The sequence below is a fragment of the Staurois parvus genome, unplaced genomic scaffold, assembly GCF_062004578.1.
Source record: "Staurois parvus isolate SC_StPar_1 unplaced genomic scaffold, SC_StPar_1.0 ptg002756l, whole genome shotgun sequence".
In the NCBI taxonomy this organism is placed as follows: domain Eukaryota; kingdom Metazoa; phylum Chordata; class Amphibia; order Anura; family Ranidae; genus Staurois; species Staurois parvus.
Genome location: NW_028320552.1, coordinates 384,279 through 402,126, shown reverse-complemented (window position 1 = coordinate 402,126; position 17,848 = coordinate 384,279). Strand labels below are relative to the sequence as shown.

General features: G+C 57.0%; 6 non-coding genes across 6 annotated transcripts; all 6 read left to right on the top strand.

The window, feature by feature from the left end:
* Nucleotides 1-1,851: 1,851 nt before the first annotated feature.
* On the top strand, nt 1,852-1,970 carry LOC149429226 (5S ribosomal RNA). Its single transcript, XR_016310558.1, has one exon. It is a non-coding gene; the product is annotated as a 5S ribosomal RNA (ribosomal RNA).
* A 2,787-nt stretch (nt 1,971-4,757) lies between these two features.
* Nucleotides 4,758-4,876, top strand: LOC149429225 (5S ribosomal RNA). Its single transcript, XR_016310556.1, has one exon. It is a non-coding gene; the product is annotated as a 5S ribosomal RNA (ribosomal RNA).
* Nucleotides 4,877-7,659: 2,783 nt separating this feature from the next.
* Nucleotides 7,660-7,778, top strand: LOC149429224 (5S ribosomal RNA). Its single transcript, XR_016310555.1, has one exon. It is a non-coding gene; the product is annotated as a 5S ribosomal RNA (ribosomal RNA).
* Nucleotides 7,779-10,571: 2,793 nt separating this feature from the next.
* Nucleotides 10,572-10,690, top strand: LOC149429223 (5S ribosomal RNA). The gene has a single exon (XR_016310554.1). It is a non-coding gene; the product is annotated as a 5S ribosomal RNA (ribosomal RNA).
* Nucleotides 10,691-13,470: 2,780 nt separating this feature from the next.
* LOC149429222 (5S ribosomal RNA) lies at nt 13,471-13,589 on the top strand. The gene has a single exon (XR_016310547.1). It is a non-coding gene; the product is annotated as a 5S ribosomal RNA (ribosomal RNA).
* Nucleotides 13,590-16,370: 2,781 nt separating this feature from the next.
* On the top strand, nt 16,371-16,489 carry LOC149429221 (5S ribosomal RNA). The gene has a single exon (XR_016310524.1). It is a non-coding gene; the product is annotated as a 5S ribosomal RNA (ribosomal RNA).
* Nucleotides 16,490-17,848: the final 1,359 nt, after the last annotated feature.

Here is a 17,848-nt window from a genome sequence, read left to right as displayed (position 1 = left end):
TCATTCAGATGTTCAGTGGCAAACTTCAGACGGGCCTGGACATGTGCTCTCTTGAGCAGAGGGACCTTGCGGGCACTGCGGGATTTCAATCCTCGTCGGCGTAGTGTGTTACCCATTGTTCTCTTGGTGACTGCAGTCCCAGCTGGCCGGAGATGATTGACAAGATCCTCACTCGTAGTTCTGGGATGATGCCTCACTGTTGTCATGATCATTGACACTCCACGAGGGGAGATCTTGCACGGGGCACCGGTCCTAGGGAGACTGACAGTTGCTTTGTGTTTCTTCCATTTGCGAATGATTGCACCGACTGTTGTCACCTTCTCACCAAGCTGCTTGGCCATAGTTTGGTAGCCCAGTCCAGCCTTGTGTAGGTCTTCGATCCTGTTCCTGACATCCCTGGACAGCTCTTTGGTCTTTGCCGTGGTGGAGGGTTTGGAATCTGATGGTTTGATTGCTCCTGTGGACAGGTGTCTTTTATACAGGTCAGAAAATGAGATTAGCATCTCTCCCTTTAAGAGGCTGCTTCTAATCTCAGCTTGTTACCTGTGTGAAAGACACCTGGGAGCCAGAAATGCCGCTGAATGATAGGGGATGGAATACCTATTTCCCTCAGGAACATGCGAATCAGCGCATCATTGGTTAGACATGCAGTTCTTTTGAATGTTTTCTTGCTAGTCTGTCTCTCAGTCAATACACCTAGCATTGGATTTTTAGACCGATCGATCATTTGTTTGTGAGCGGGCAAAGATTCAAAATCAGCAGGGGGTGAAATACTCCTTTCCTTCACTGTAGCTCCCCCAAAGTCCCCAGGCCAGCCTAGGCTTTTCTGAGCCCGCTTCCCTTTTGCGGGCCGCTCTTTTCAAAACACGCTGGCTTTCTTCTCTGTGTCCCTCAGGAGCTGGCCACGCATCCAGCCCCCTCCGGCAGCGGAGCAACGCTCAGACGCCAGCCCCAGCCAGCTAGCCCCGTCCTGCATCCCGCTTAGGCTCCGCGGCCCAGCCCTTTGCCAGCGCTCTCCTCAGCCGCTTTGGCGCTCTCACGCCTGCTCTCCAGTCGCCTTGCGCCGACACATTCCGCTGCGCTCCCCAGGCCGGGGGACAGCAGCGGGGAAGGCACGCGCGCCGGCCCCCCAAGCCAGCCAGAAGCAACAGAGCCGCCGAAGGCCACGATACCTGCGCCCTGAGGCGGTTAGAGCGCCGGGCCCGCTGCTGGAGGCAGGGGCCTGTGCGTCAGGGCCCTGTGGTGTGCGCAAGGGGGAGCCGGCCACTGGGGCGGTGAAAAAGAGCGAGGGCCGGAGCGCAAGGAACTGGCGTTTGTAGGCCCCGGTGCCAGCAGGGTCCCTAGCCTTGGTTTGGGTCAGGGGCAGGGAGGCGGGAGCGCTGTCCGGCGCCCCGAGAGGTCTGGCTGGCAAGCGAGCGTAGGCCCCTTGCTTTGCGGTGCGCTTTGCGGCTGCTGTGTCCAAAGCTTGCTCCCCGCGGCTGGTGTGGTGCTCAGCCCTGCGAGCCAAAGGCTTGAAGTCAGGCCAGGGGAAGGCGGGAAGGAGAAGGAGGAGCGGTTGAGGCCAGGCTGGCGTGGTGTGCTTGTGCCTGAGGAGGTGCGGTCAGGAAGAGGTTAAAGAGGGAGCAAAGCAGCGGGGGGGAGGCAGGGGTTTGAGGAGAGTGAGTGAGAGAGGAGAGACGGGGCGGTGTGTCAGTTGGGGCGGTGTGTCAGTTGTGCCGGTGGGTGAGAAGGAAACAGCAGCAGCAGCAGCAGCAGCAGCAGGCGGCTTGTCCTGGGTAGTAGAGCCGAGGAAAGGCGGAGGCCAGGCTGCCCGTGACAAGTAGAAGAGGCTTGAAGGAGAGCCTGAGTACTGCCTACGGCCACACCACCCTGAATGCGCCCGATCTCGTCTGATCTCGGAAGCTAAGCAGGGTCGGGCCTGGTTAGTACTTGGATGGGAGACCGCCTGGGAATACCAGGTGCTGTAGGCTTTTGCTTTTCCTCCAGCAGGGGTCACTCTCCTCTCCTCCATGGCTCTTTCACATTCACTTTTACCTCCCCGCTCTCCAAGCCCTCCTGCTGCACACCTGCACTCAAGGAAACAACCTTTTCATCCCCTGCTCATTTGCCAGCTCGGCCCACTCACAAACAAATCAGCCCTCTCAAAATACAATGCTAGCTGCATTGGAACACTCACAGACAGAAGAGCAAGAAAAAAACTCACAAGAAATGCATGGCTAACAAATCAGGCGCTCATTTGCAGGTTCACCAGGGAACACAGGCATCTCATCCCCTTCTCAAAACAGGGCTTAGTGCTTGCTGGCAAATCCCTTCTTGGCAATCCCAGAGGTCAGGCGTTACCTGGAGTTGGCCACCAGCTTTGCACACATCTCAGGAGGGATTTTGGCCCACTCCTCTTGGCAGATCCTCTCCAAATCATGAAGGTTTGGCGGCTGACGTTTGGCAACTCCAACTTTCAGCTCCCTCCACAGAGATATTGTCAGCCGGATGAAGGTCTGGAGACTGGCTAGGCCACTCCAGGAGCTTAACGTGCTTCTTCTCCAGCCGCTGCTTTGTTGCCTTGGCCGCGTGTTTTGGCTCCTTGTCATGCTGGAACAGCCACCCGCCATTCATTTTCAATGCCCTGGCTGAGGGGAGAAGGTTCTTGCCCAAGATTTGCCGCTCCATTGCCCCGTCCATGGTCCCCTTGATGCGGTGCAGTTGTCCTGTCCCCTTAGCAGAAAAACACCCCCAAAGCAGCATATTTCCACCACCATGTTTGACAGTTGGGATGGTGTTGTTGGGGTCATAGGCAGCATTCCTCGTCCTCCGCCTCCAAACACGGCGAGTTGAGTTGATGCCAAAGAGCTCCATGTTGGTCGTCTCATCTGACCACGACACTTTCAACCAGTCCTGCTCTGCCTCATTCAGATGTTCAGTGGCAAACTTCAGACGGGCCTGGACATGTGCTCTCTTGAGCAGAGGGACCTTGCGGGCACTGCGGGATTTCAATCCTCGTCGGCGTAGTGTGTTACCCATTGTTCTCTTGGTGACTGCGGTCCCAGCTGGCCGGAGATGATTGACAAGATCCTCACTCGTAGTTCTGGGATGATGCCTCACTGTTGTCATGATCATTGACACTCCACGAGGGGAGATCTTGCACGGGGCACCGGTCCTAGGGAGACTGACAGTTGCTTTGTGTTTCTTCCATTTGCGAATGATTGCACCGACTGTTGTCACCTTCTCACCAAGCTGCTTGGCCATAGTTTGGTAGCCCAGTCCAGCCTTGTGTAGGTCTTCGATCCTGTTCCTGACATCCCTGGACAGCTCTTTGGCCTTTGCCGTGGTGGAGGGTTTGGAATCTGATGGTTTGATTGCTCCTGTGGACAGGTGTCTTTTATACAGGTCAGAAAATGAGATTAGCATCTCTCCCTTTAAGAGGCTGCTTCTAATCTCAGCTTGTTACCTGTGTGAAAGACACCTGGGAGCCAGAAATGCCGCTGAATGATAGGGGATGGAATACCTATTTCCCTCAGGAACATGCGAATCAGCGCATCATTGGTTAGACATGCAGTTCTTTTGAATGTTTTCTTGCTAGTCTGTCTCTCAGTCAATACACCTAGCATTGGATTTTTAGACCGATCGATCATTTGTTTGTGAGCGGGCAAAGATTCAAAATCAGCAGGGGGTGAAATACTCCTTTCCTTCACTGTAGCTCCCCCAAAGTCCCCAGGCCAGCCTAGGCTTTTCTGAGCCCGCTTCCCTTTTGCGGGCCGCTCTTTTCAAAACACGCTGGCTTTCTTCTCTGTGTCCCTCAGGAGCTGGCCACGCATCCAGCCCCCTCCGGCAGTGGAGCAACGCTCAGACGCCAGCCCCAGCCAGCTAGCCCCGTCCTGCATCCCGCTTAGGCTCCGCGGCCCAGCCCTTTGCCAGCGCTCTCCTCAGCCGCTTTGGCGCTCTCACGCCTGCTCTCCAGTCGCCTTGCGCCGACACATTCCGCTGCGCTCCCCAGGCCGGGGGACAGCAGCGGGGAAGGCACGCGCGCCGGCCCCCCAAGCCAGCCAGAAGCAACAGAGCCGCCGAAGGCCACGATACCTGCGCCCTGAGGCGGTTAGAGCGCCGGGCCCGCTGCTGGAGGCAGGGGCCTGTGCGTCAGGGCCCTGTGGTGTGCGCAAGGGGGAGCCGGCCACTGGGGCGGTGAAAAAGAGCGAGGGCCGGAGCGCAAGGAACTGGCGTTTGTAGGCCCCGGTGCCAGCAGGGTCCCTAGCCTTGGTTTGGGTCAGGGGCAGGGAGGCGGGAGCGCTGTCCGGCGCCCCGAGAGGTCTGGCTGGCAAGCGAGCGTAGGCCCCTTGCTTTGCGGTGCGCTTTGCGGCTGCTGTGTCCAAAGCTTGCTCCCCGCGGCTGGTGTGGTGCTCAGCCCTGCGAGCCAAAGGCTTGAAGTCAGGCCAGGGGAAGGCGGGAAGGAGAAGGAGGAGCGGTTGAGGCCAGGCTGGCGTGGTGTGCTTGTGCCTGAGGAGGTGCGGTCAGGAAGAGGTTAAAGAGCGAGCAAAGCAGCGGGGGGGGAGGCAGGGGTTTGAGGAGAGTGAGTGAGAGAGGAGAGACGGGGCGGTGTGTCAGTTGGGGCGGTGTGTCAGTTGTGCCGGTGGGTGAGAAGGAAACAGCAGCAGCAGCAGCAGCAGCAGCAGCAGGCGGCTTGTCCTGGGTAGTAGAGCCGAGGAAAGGCGGAGGCCAGGCTGCCCGTGACAAGTAGAAGAGGCTTGAAGGAGAGCCTGAGTACTGCCTACGGCCACACCACCCTGAACGCGCCCGATCTCGTCTGATCTCGGAAGCTAAGCAGGGTCGGGCCTGGTTAGTACTTGGATGGGAGACCGCCTGGGAATACCAGGTGCTGTAGGCTTTTGCTTTTCCTCCAGCAGGGGTCACTCTCCTCTCCTCCATGGCTCTTTCACATTCACTTTTACCTCCCCGCTCTCCAAGCCCTCCTGCTGCACACCTGCACTCAAGGAAACAACCTTTTCATCCCCTGCTCATTTGCCAGCTCGGCCCACTCACAAACAAATCAGCCCTCTCAAAATACAATGCTAGCTGCATTGGAACACTCACAGACAGAAGAGCAAGAAAAAAACTCACAAGAAATGCATGGCTAACAAATCAGGCGCTCATTTGCAGGTTCACCAGGGAACACAGGCATCTCATCCCCTTCACAAAACAGGGCTTAGTGCTTGCTGGCAAATCCCTTCTTGGCAATCCCAGAGGTCAGGCGTTACCTGGAGTTGGCCACCAGCTTTGCACACATCTCAGGAGGGATTTTGGCCCACTCCTCTTGGCAGATCCTCTCCAAATCATGAAGGTTTGGCGGCTGACGTTTGGCAACTCCAACTTTCAGCTCCCTCCACAGAGATATTGTCAGCCGGATGAAGGTCTGGAGACTGGCTAGGCCACTCCAGGAGCTTAACGTGCTTCTTCTCCAGCCGCTGCTTTGTTGCCTTGGCCGCGTGTTTTGGCTCCTTGTCATGCTGGAACAGCCACCCGCCATTCATTTTCAATGCCCTGGCTGAGGGGAGAAGGTTCTTGCCCAAGATTTGCCGCTCCATTGCCCCGTCCATGGTCCCCTTGATGCGGTGCAGTTGTCCTGTCCCCTTAGCAGAAAAACACCCCCAAAGCAGCATATTTCCACCACCATGTTTGACAGTTGGGATGGTGTTGTTGGGGTCATAGGCAGCATTCCTCGTCCTCCGCCTCCAAACACGGCGAGTTGAGTTGATGCCAAAGAGCTCCATGTTGGTCGTCTCATCTGACCACGACACTTTCAACCAGTCCTGCTCTGCCTCATTCAGATGTTCAGTGGCAAACTTCAGACGGGCCTGGACATGTGCTCTCTTGAGCAGAGGGACCTTGCGGGCACTGCGGGATTTCAATCCTCGTCGGCGTAGTGTGTTACCCATTGTTCTCTTGGTGACTGCGGTCCCAGCTGGCCGGAGATGATTGACAAGATCCTCACTCGTAGTTCTGGGATGATGCCTCACTGTTGTCATGATCATTGACACTCCACGAGGGGAGATCTTGCACGGGGCACCGGTCCTAGGGAGACTGACAGTTGCTTTGTGTTTCTTCCATTTGCGAATGATTGCACCGACTGTTGTCACCTTCTCACCAAGCTGCTTGGCCATAGTTTGGTAGCCCAGTCCAGCCTTGTGTAGGTCTTCGATCCTGTTCCTGACATCCCTGGACAGCTCTTTGGCCTTTGCCGTGGTGGAGGGTTTGGAATCTGATGGTTTGATTGCTCCTGTGGACAGGTGTCTTTTATACAGGTCAGAAAATGAGATTAGCATCTCTCCCTTTAAGAGGCTGCTTCTAATCTCAGCTTGTTACCTGTGTGAAAGACACCTGGGAGCCAGAAATGCCGCTGAATGATAGGGGATGGAATACCTATTTCCCTCAGGAACATGCGAATCAGCGCATCATTGGTTAGACATGCAGTTCTTTTGAATGTTTTCTTGCTAGTCTGTCTCTCAGTCAATACACCTAGCATTGGATTTTTAGACCGATCGATCATTTGTTTGTGAGCGGGCAAAGATTCAAAATCAGCAGGGGGTGAAATACTCCTTTCCTTCACTGTAGCTCCCCCAAAGTCCCCAGGCCAGCCTAGGCTTTTCTGAGCCCGCTTCCCTTTTGCGGGCCGCTCTTTTCAAAACACGCTGGCTTTCTTCTCTGTGTCCCTCAGGAGCTGGCCACGCATCCAGCCCCCTCCGGCAGCGGAGCAACGCTCAGACGCCAGCCCCAGCCAGCTAGCCCCGTCCTGCATCCCGCTTAGGCTCCGCGGCCCAGCCCTTTGCCAGCGCTCTCCTCAGCCGCTTTGGCGCTCTCACGCCTGCTCTCCAGTCGCCTTGCGCCGACACATTCCGCTGCGCTCCCCAGGCCGGGGGACAGCAGCGGGGATGGCACGCGCGCCGGCCCCCCAAGCCAGCCAGAAGCAACAGAGCCGCCGAAGGCCACGATACCTGCGCCCTGAGGCGGTTAGAGCGCCGGGCCCGCTGCTGGAGGCAGGGGCCTGTGCGTCAGGGTCCTGTGGTGTGCGCAAGGGGGAGCCGGCCACTGGGGCGGTGAAAAAGAGCGAGGGCCGGAGCGCAAGGAACTGGCGTTTGTAGGCCCCGGTGCCAGCAGGGTCCCTAGCCTTGGTTTGGGTCAGGGGCAGGGAGGCGGGAGCGCTGTCCGGCGCCCCGAGAGGTCTGGCTGGCAAGCGAGCGTAGGCCCCTTGCTTTGCGGTGCGCTTTGCGGCTGCTGTGTCCAAAGCTTGCTCCCCGCGGCTGGTGTGGTGCTCAGCCCTGCGAGCCAAAGGCTTGAAGTCAGGCCAGGGGAAGGCGGGAAGGAGAAGGAGGAGCGGTTGAGGCCAGGCTGGCGTGGTGTGCTTGTGCCTGAGGAGGTGCGGTCAGGAAGAGGTTAAAGAGGGAGCAAAGCAGCGGGGGGGAGGCAGGGGTTTGAGGAGAGTGAGTGAGAGAGGAGAGATGGGGCGGTGTGTCAGTTGGGGCGGTGTGTCAGTTGTGCCGGTGGGTGAGAAGGAAACAGCAGCAGCAGCAGCAGCAGCAGCAGGCGGCTTGTCCTGGGTAGTAGAGCCGAGGAAAGGCGGAGGCCAGGCTGCCCGTGACAAGTAGAAGAGGCTTGAAGGAGAGCCTGAGTACTGCCTACGGCCACACCACCCTGAACGCGCCCGATCTCGTCTGATCTCGGAAGCTAAGCAGGGTCGGGCCTGGTTAGTACTTGGATGGGAGACCGCCTGGGAATACCAGGTGCTGTAGGCTTTTGCTTTTCCTCCAGCAGGGGTCACTCTCCTCTCCTCCATGGCTCTTTCACATTCACTTTTACCTCCCCGCTCTCCAAGCCCTCCTGCTGCACACCTGCACTCAAGGAAACAACCTTTTCATCCCCTGCTCATTTGCCAGCTCGGCCCACTCACAAACAAATCAGCCCTCTCAAAATACAATGCTAGCTGCATTGGAACACTCACAGACAGAAGAGCAAGAAAAAAACTCACAAGAAATGCATGGCTAACAAATCAGGCGCTCATTTGCAGGTTCACCAGGGAACACAGGCATCTCATCCCCTTCACAAAACAGGGCTTAGTGCTTGCTGGCAAATCCCTTCTTGGCAATCCCAGAGGTCAGGCGTTACCTGGAGTTGGCCACCAGCTTTGCACACATCTCAGGAGGGATTTTGGCCCACTCCTCTTGGCAGATCCTCTCCAAATCATGAAGGTTTGGCGGCTGACGTTTGGCAACTCCAACTTTCAGCTCCCTCCACAGAGATATTGTCAGCCGGATGAAGGTCTGGAGACTGGCTAGGCCACTCCAGGAGCTTAACGTGCTTCTTCTCCAGCCGCTGCTTTGTTGCCTTGGCCGCGTGTTTTGGCTCCTTGTCATGCTGGAACAGCCACCCGCCATTCATTTTCAATGCCCTGGCTGAGGGGAGAAGGTTCTTGCCCAAGATTTGCCGCTCCATTGCCCCGTCCATGGTCCCCTTGATGCGGTGCAGTTGTCCTGTCCCCTTAGCAGAAAAACACCCCCAAAGCAGCATATTTCCACCACCATGTTTGACAGTTGGGATGGTGTTGTTGGGGTCATAGGCAGCATTCCTCGTCCTCCGCCTCCAAACACGGCGAGTTGAGTTGATGCCAAAGAGCTCCATGTTGGTCGTCTCATCTGACCACGACACTTTCAACCAGTCCTGCTCTGCCTCATTCAGATGTTCAGTGGCAAACTTCAGACGGGCCTGGACATGTGCTCTCTTGAGCAGAGGGACCTTGCGGGCACTGCGGGATTTCAATCCTCGTCGGCGTAGTGTGTTACCCATTGTTCTCTTGGTGACTGCGGTCCCAGCTGGCCGGAGATGATTGACAAGATCCTCACTCGTAGTTCTGGGATGATGCCTCACTGTTGTCATGATCATTGACACTCCACGAGGGGAGATCTTGCACGGGGCACCGGTCCTAGGGAGACTGACAGTTGCTTTGTGTTTCTTCCATTTGCGAATGATTGCACCGACTGTTGTCACCTTCTCACCAAGCTGCTTGGCCATAGTTTGGTAGCCCAGTCCAGCCTTGTGTAGGTCTTCGATCCTGTTCCTGACATCCCTGGACAGCTCTTTGGCCTTTGCCGTGGTGGAGGGTTTGGAATCTGATGGTTTGATTGCTCCTGTGGACAGGTGTCTTTTATACAGGTCAGAAAATGAGATTAGCATCTCTCCCTTTAAGAGGCTGCTTCTAATCTCAGCTTGTTACCTGTGTGAAAGACACCTGGGAGCCAGAAATGCCGCTGAATGATAGGGGATGGAATACCTATTTCCCTCAGGAACATGCGAATCAGCGCATCATTGGTTAGACATGCAGTTCTTTTGAATGTTTTCTTGCTAGTCTGTCTCTCAGTCAATACACCTAGCATTGGATTTTTAGACCGATCGATCATTTGTTTGTGAGCGGGCAAAGATTCAAAATCAGCAGGGGGTGAAATACTCCTTTCCTTCACTGTAGCTCCCCCAAAGTCCCCAGGCCAGCCTAGGCTTTTCTGAGCCCGCTTCCCTTTTGCGGGCCGCTCTTTTCAAAACACGCTGGCTTTCTTCTCTGTGTCCCTCAGGAGCTGGCCACGCATCCAGCCCCCTCCGGCAGCGGAGCAACGCTCAGACGCCAGCCCCAGCCAGCTAGCCCCGTCCTGCATCCCGCTTAGGCTCCGCGGCCCAGCCCTTTGCCAGCGCTCTCCTCAGCCGCTTTGGCGCTCTCACGCCTGCTCTCCAGTCGCCTTGCGCCGACACATTCCGCTGCGCTCCCCAGGCCGGGGGACAGCAGCGGGGAAGGCACGCGCGCCGGCCCCCCAAGCCAGCCAGAAGCAACAGAGCCGCCGAAGGCCACGATACCTGCGCCCTGAGGCGGTTAGAGCGCCGGGCCCGCTGCTGGAGGCAGGGGCCTGTGCGTCAGGGCCCTGTGGTGTGCGCAAGGGGGAGCCGGCCACTGGGGCGGTGAAAAAGAGCGAGGGCCGGAGCGCAAGGAACTGGCGTTTGTAGGCCCCGGTGCCAGCAGGGTCCCTAGCCTTGGTTTGGGTCAGGGGCAGGGAGGCGGGAGCGCTGTCCGGCGCCCCGAGAGGTCTGGCTGGCAAGCGAGCGTAGGCCCCTTGCTTTGCGGTGCGCTTTGCGGCTGCTGTGTCCAAAGCTTGCTCCCCGCGGCTGGTGTGGTGCTCAGCCCTGCGAGCCAAAGGCTTGAAGTCAGGCCAGGGGAAGGCGGGAAGGAGAAGGAGGAGCGGTTGAGGCCAGGCTGGCGTGGTGTGCTTGTGCCTGAGGAGGTGCGGTCAGGAGGAGGTTAAAGAGCGAGCAAAGCAGCGGGGGGGGGGGAGGCAGGGGTTTGAGGAGAGTGAGTGAGAGAGGAGAGACGGGGCGGTGTGTCAGTTGGGGCGGTGTGTCAGTTGTGCCGGTGGGTGAGAAGGAAACAGCAGCAGCAGCAGCAGCAGCAGCAGCAGCAGGCGGCTTGTCCTGGGTAGTAGAGCCGAGGAAAGGCGGAGGCCAGGCTGCCCGTGACAAGTAGAAGAGGCTTGAAGGAGAGCCTGAGTACTGCCTACGGCCACACCACCCTGAACGCGCCCGATCTCGTCTGATCTCGGAAGCTAAGCAGGGTCGGGCCTGGTTAGTACTTGGATGGGAGACCGCCTGGGAATACCAGGTGCTGTAGGCTTTTGCTTTTCCTCCAGCAGAGGTCACTCTCCTCTCCTCCATGGCTCTTTCACATTCACTTTTACCTCCCCGCTCTCCAAGCCCTCCTGCTGCACACCTGCACTCAAGGAAACAACCTTTTCATCCCCTGCTCATTTGCCAGCTCGGCCCACTCACAAACAAATCAGCCCTCTCAAAATACAATGCTAGCTGCATTGGAACACTCACAGACAGAAGAGCAAGAAAAAAACTCACAAGAAATGCATGGCTAACAAATCAGGCGCTCATTTGCAGGTTCACCAGGGAACACAGGCATCTCATCCCCTTCACAAAACAGGGCTTAGTGCTTGCTGGCAAATCCCTTCTTGGCAATCCCAGAGGTCAGGCGTTACCTGGAGTTGGCCACCAGCTTTGCACACATCTCAGGAGGGATTTTGGCCCACTCCTCTTGGCAGATCCTCTCCAAATCATGAAGGTTTGGCGGCTGACGTTTGGCAACTCCAACTTTCAGCTCCCTCCACAGAGATATTGTCAGCCGGATGAAGGTCTGGAGACTGGCTAGGCCACTCCAGGAGCTTAACGTGCTTCTTCTCCAGCCGCTGCTTTGTTGCCTTGGCCGCGTGTTTTGGCTCCTTGTCATGCTGGAACAGCCACCCGCCATTCATTTTCAATGCCCTGGCTGAGGGGAGAAGGTTCTTGCCCAAGATTTGCCGCTCCATTGCCCCGTCCATGGTCCCCTTGATGCGGTGCAGTTGTCCTGTCCCCTTAGCAGAAAAACACCCCCAAAGCAGCATATTTCCACCACCATGTTTGACAGTTGGGATGGTGTTGTTGGGGTCATAGGCAGCATTCCTCGTCCTCCGCCTCCAAACACGGCGAGTTGAGTTGATGCCAAAGAGCTCCATGTTGGTCGTCTCATCTGACCACGACACTTTCAACCAGTCCTGCTCTGCCTCATTCAGATGTTCAGTGGCAAACTTCAGACGGGCCTGGACATGTGCTCTCTTGAGCAGAGGGACCTTGCGGGCACTGCGGGATTTCAATCCTCGTCGGCGTAGTGTGTTACCCATTGTTCTCTTGGTGACTGCGGTCCCAGCTGGCCGGAGATGATTGACAAGATCCTCACTCGTAGTTCTGGGATGATGCCTCACTGTTGTCATGATCATTGACACTCCACGAGGGGAGATCTTGCACGGGGCACCGGTCCTAGGGAGACTGACAGTTGCTTTGTGTTTCTTCCATTTGCGAATGATTGCACCGACTGTTGTCACCTTCTCACCAAGCTGCTTGGCCATAGTTTGGTAGCCCAGTCCAGCCTTGTGTAGGTCTTCGATCCTGTTCCTGACATCCCTGGACAGCTCTTTGGTCTTTGCCGTGGTGGAGGGTTTGGAATCTGATGGTTTGATTGCTCCTGTGGACAGGTGTCTTTTATACAGGTCAGAAAATGAGATTAGCATCTCTCCCTTTAAGAGGCTGCTTCTAATCTCAGCTTGTTACCTGTGTGAAAGACACCTGGGAGCCAGAAATGCCGCTGAATGATAGGGGATGGAATACCTATTTCCCTCAGGAACATGCGAATCAGCGCATCATTGGTTAGACATGCAGTTCTTTTGAATGTTTTCTTGCTAGTCTGTCTCTCAGTCAATACACCTAGCATTGGATTTTTAGACCGATCGATCATTTGTTTGTGAGCGGGCAAAGATTCAAAATCAGCAGGGGGTGAAATACTCCTTTCCTTCACTGTAGCTCCCCCAAAGTCCCCAGGCCAGCCTAGGCTTTTCTGAGCCCGCTTCCCTTTTGCGGGCCGCTCTTTTCAAAACACGCTGGCTTTCTTCTCTGTGTCCCTCAGGAGCTGGCCACGCATCCAGCCCCCTCCGGCAGCGGAGCAACGCTCAGACGCCAGCCCCAGCCAGCTAGCCCCGTCCTGCATCCCGCTTAGGCTCCGCGGCCCAGCCCTTTGCCAGCGCTCTCCTCAGCCGCTTTGGCGCTCTCACGCCTGCTCTCCAGTCGCCTTGCGCCGACACATTCCGCTGCGCTCCCCAGGCCGGGGGACAGCAGCGGGGAAGGCACGCGCGCCGGCCCCCCAAGCCAGCCAGAAGCAACAGAGCCGCCGAAGGCCACGATACCTGCGCCCTGAGGCGGTTAGAGCGCCGGGCCCGCTGCTGGAGGCAGGGGCCTGTGCGTCAGGGCCCTGTGGTGTGCGCAAGGGGGAGCCGGCCACTGGGGCGGTGAAAAAGAGCGAGGGCCGGAGCGCAAGGAACTGGCGTTTGTAGGCCCCGGTGCCAGCAGGGTCCCTAGCCTTGGTTTGGGTCAGGGGCAGGGAGGCGGGAGCGCTGTCCGGCGCCCCGAGAGGTCTGGCTGGCAAGCGAGCGTAGGCCCCTTGCTTTGCGGTGCGCTTTGCGGCTGCTGTGTCCAAAGCTTGCTCCCCGCGGCTGGTGTGGTGCTCAGCCCTGCGAGCCAAAGGCTTGAAGTCAGGCCAGGGGAAGGCGGGAAGGAGAAGGAGGAGCGGTTGAGGCCAGGCTGGCGTGGTGTGCTTGTGCCTGAGGAGGTGCGGTCAGGAAGAGGTTAAAGAGGGAGCAAAGCAGCGGGGGGGAGGCAGGGGTTTGAGGAGAGTGAGTGAGAGAGGAGAGACGGGGCGGTGTGTCAGTTGGGGCGGTGTGTCAGTTGTGCCGGTGGGTGAGAAGGAAACAGCAGCAGCAGCAGCAGCAGCAGGCGGCTTGTCCTGGGTAGTAGAGCCGAGGAAAGGCGGAGGCCAGGCTGCCCGTGACAAGTAGAAGAGGCTTGAAGGAGAGCCTGAGTACTGCCTACGGCCACACCACCCTGAACGCGCCCGATCTCGTCTGATCTCGGAAGCTAAGCAGGGTTGGGCCTGGTTAGTACTTGGATGGGAGACCGCCTGGGAATACCAGGTGCTGTAGGCTTTTGCTTTTCCTCCAGCAGGGGTCACTCTCCTCCATGGCTCTTTCACATTCACTTTTACCTCCCCGCTCTCCAAGCCCTCCTGCTGCACACCTGCACTCAAGGAAACAACCTTTTCATCCCCTGCTCATTTGCCAGCTCGGCCCACTCACAAACAAATCAGCCCTCTCAAAATACAATGCTAGCTGCATTGGAACACTCACAGACAGAAGAGCAAGAAAAAAACTCACAAGAAATGCATGGCTAACAAATCAGGCGCTCATTTGCAGGTTCACCAGGGAACACAGGCATCTCATCCCCTTCACAAAACAGGGCTTAGTGCTTGCTGGCAAATCCCTTCTTGGCAATCCCAGAGGTCAGGCGTTACCTGGAGTTGGCCACCAGCTTTGCACACATCTCAGGAGGGATTTTGGCCCACTCCTCTTGGCAGATCCTCTCCAAATCATGAAGGTTTGGCGGCTGACGTTTGGCAACTCCAACTTTCAGCTCCCTCCACAGAGATATTGTCAGCCGGATGAAGGTCTGGAGACTGGCTAGGCCACTCCAGGAGCTTAACGTGCTTCTTCTCCAGCCGCTGCTTTGTTGCCTTGGCCGCGTGTTTTGGCTCCTTGTCATGCTGGAACAGCCACCCGCCATTCATTTTCAATGCCCTGGCTGAGGGGAGAAGGTTCTTGCCCAAGATTTGCCGCTCCATTGCCCCGTCCATGGTCCCCTTGATGCGGTGCAGTTGTCCTGTCCCCTTAGCAGAAAAACACCCCCAAAGCAGCATATTTCCACCACCATGTTTGACAGTTGGGATGGTGTTGTTGGGGTCATAGGCAGCATTCGTCGTCCTCCGCCTCCAAACACGGCGAGTTGAGTTGATGCCAAAGAGCTCCATGTTGGTCGTCTCATCTGACCACGACACTTTCAACCAGTCCTGCTCTGCCTCATTCAGATGTTCAGTGGCAAACTTCAGACGGGCCTGGACATGTGCTCTCTTGAGCAGAGGGACCTTGCGGGCACTGCGGGATTTCAATCCTCGTCGGCGTAGTGTGTTACCCATTGTTCTCTTGGTGACTGCGGTCCCAGCTGGCCGGAGATGATTGACAAGATCCTCACTCGTAGTTCTGGGATGATGCCTCACTGTTGTCATGATCATTGACACTCCACGAGGGGAGATCTTGCACGGGGCACCGGTCCTAGGGAGACTGACAGTTGCTTTGTGTTTCTTCCATTTGCGAATGATTGCACCGACTGTTGTCACCTTCTCACCAAGCTGCTTGGCCATAGTTTGGTAGCCCAGTCCAGCCTTGTGTAGGTCTTCGATCCTGTTCCTGACATCCCTGGACAGCTCTTTGGTCTTTGCCGTGGTGGAGGGTTTGGAATCTGATGGTTTGATTGCTCCTGTGGACAGGTGTCTTTTATACAGGTCAGAAAATGAGATTAGCATCTCTCCCTTTAAGAGGCTGCTTCTAATCTCAGCTTGTTACCTGTGTGAAAGACACCTGGGAGCCAGAAATGCCGCTGAATGATAGGGGATGGAATACCTATTTCCCTCAGGAACATGCGAATCAGCGCATCATTGGTTAGACATGCAGTTCTTTTGAATGTTTTCTTGCTAGTCTGTCTCTCAGTCAATACACCTAGCATTGGATTTTTAGACCGATCGATCATTTGTTTGTGAGCGGGCAAAGATTCAAAATCAGCAGGGGGTGAAATACTCCTTTCCTTCACTGTAGCTCCCCCAAAGTCCCCAGGCCAGCCTAGGCTTTTCTGAGCCCGCTTCCCTTTTGCGGGCCGCTCTTTTCAAAACACGCTGGCTTTCTTCTCTGTGTCCCTCAGGAGCTGGCCACGCATCCAGCCCCCTCCGGCAGCGGAGCAACGCTCAGACGCCAGCCCCAGCCAGCTAGCCCCGTCCTGCATCCCGCTTAGGCTCCGCGGCCCAGCCCTTTGCCAGCGCTCTCCTCAGCCGCTTTGGCGCTCTCACGCCTGCTCTCCAGTCGCCTTGCGCCGACACATTCCGCTGCGCTCCCCAGGCCGGGGGAGAGCAGCGGGGAAGGCACGCGCGCCGGCCCCCCAAGCCAGCAAGAAGCAACAGAGCCGCCGAAGGCCACGATACCTGCGCCCTGAGGCGGTTAGAGCGCCGGGCCCGCTGCTGGAGGCAGGGGCCTGTGCGTCAGGGCCCTGTGGTGTGCGCAAGGGGGAGCCGGCCACTGGGGCGGTGAAAAAGAGCGAGGGCCGGAGCGCAAGGAACTGGCGTTTGTAGGCCCCGGTGCCAGCAGGGTCCCTAGCCTTGGTTTGGGTCAGGGGCAGGGAGGCGGGAGCGCTGTCCGGCGCCCCGAGAGGTCTGGCTGGCAAGCGAGCGTAGGCCCCTTGCTTTGCGGTGCGCTTTGCGGCTGCTGTGTCCAAAGCTTGCTCCCCGCGGCTGGTGTGGTGCTCAGCCCTGCGAGCCAAAGGCTTGAAGTCAGGCCAGGGGAAGGCGGGAAGGAGAAGGAGGAGCGGTTGAGGCCAGGCTGGCGTGGTGTGCTTGTGCCTGAGGAGGTGCGGTCAGGAAGAGGTTAAAGAGGGAGCAAAGCAGCGGGGGGGAGGCAGGGGTTTGAGGAGAGTGAGTGAGAGAGGAGAGACGGGGCGGTGTGTCAGTTGGGGCGGTGTGTCAGTTGTGCCGGTGGGTGAGAAGGAAACAGCAGCAGCAGCAGCAGCAGCAGCAGCAGGCGGCTTGTCCTGGGTAGTAGAGCCGAGGAAAGGCGGAGGCCAGGCTGCCCGTGACAAGTAGAAGAGGCTTGAAGGAGAGCCTGAGTACTGCCTACGTCCACACCACCCTGAACGCGCCCGATCTCGTCTGATCTCGGAAGCTAAGCAGGGTTGGGCCTGGTTAGTACTTGGATGGGAGACCGCCTGGGAATACCAGGTGCTGTAGGCTTTTGCTTTTCCTCCAGCAGGGGTCACTCTCCTCCATGGCTCTTTCACATTCACTTTTACCTCCCCGCTCTCCAAGCCCTCCTGCTGCACACCTGCACTCAAGGAAACAACCTTTTCATCCCCTGCTCATTTGCCAGCTCGGCCCACTCACAAACAAATCAGCCCTCTCAAAATACAATGCTAGCTGCATTGGAACACTCACAGACAGAAGAGCAAGAAAAAAACTCACAAGAAATGCATGGCTAACAAATCAGGCGCTCATTTGCAGGTTCACCAGGGAACACAGGCATCTCATCCCCTTCACAAAACAGGGCTTAGTGCTTGCTGGCAAATCCCTTCTTGGCAATCCCAGAGGTCAGGCGTTACCTGGAGTTGGCCACCAGCTTTGCACACATCTCAGGAGGGATTTTGGCCCACTCCTCTTGGCAGATCCTCTCCAAATCATGAAGGTTTGGCGGCTGACGTTTGGCAACTCCAACTTTCAGCTCCCTCCACAGAGATATTGTCAGCCGGATGAAGGTCTGGAGACTGGCTAGGCCACTCCAGGAGCTTAACGTGCTTCTTCTCCAGCCGCTGCTTTGTTGCCTTGGCCGCGTGTTTTGGCTCCTTGTCATGCTGGAACAGCCACCCGCCATTCATTTTCAATGCCCTGGCTGAGGGGAGAAGGTTCTTGCCCAAGATTTGCCGCTCCATTGCCCCGTCCATGGTCCCCTTGATGCGGTGCAGTTGTCCTGTCCCCTTAGCAGAAAAACACCCCCAAAGCAGCATATTTCCACCACCATGTTTGACAGTTGGGATGGTGTTGTTGGGGTCATAGGCAGCATTCGTCGTCCTCCGCCTCCAAACACGGCGAGTTGAGTTGATGCCAAAGAGCTCCATGTTGGTCGTCTCATCTGACCACGACACTTTCAACCAGTCCTGCTCTGCCTCATTCAGATGTTCAGTGGCAAACTTCAGACGGGCCTGGACATGTGCTCTCTTGAGCAGAGGGACCTTGCGGGCACTGCGGGATTTCAATCCTCGTCGGCGTAGTGTGTTACCCATTGTTCTCTTGGTGACTGCGGTCCCAGCTGGCCGGAGATGATTGACAAGATCCTCACTCGTAGTTCTGGGATGATGCCTCACTGTTGTCATGATCATTGACACTCCACGAGGGGAGATCTTGCACGGGGCACCGGTCCTAGGGAGACTGACAGTTGCTTTGTGTTTCTTCCATTTGCGAATGATTGCACCGACTGTTGTCACCTTCTCACCAAGCTGCTTGGCCATAGTTTGGTAGCCCAGTCCAGCCTTGTGTAGGTCTTCGATCCTGTTCCTGACATCCCTGGACAGCTCTTTGGCCTTTGCCGTGGTGGAGGGT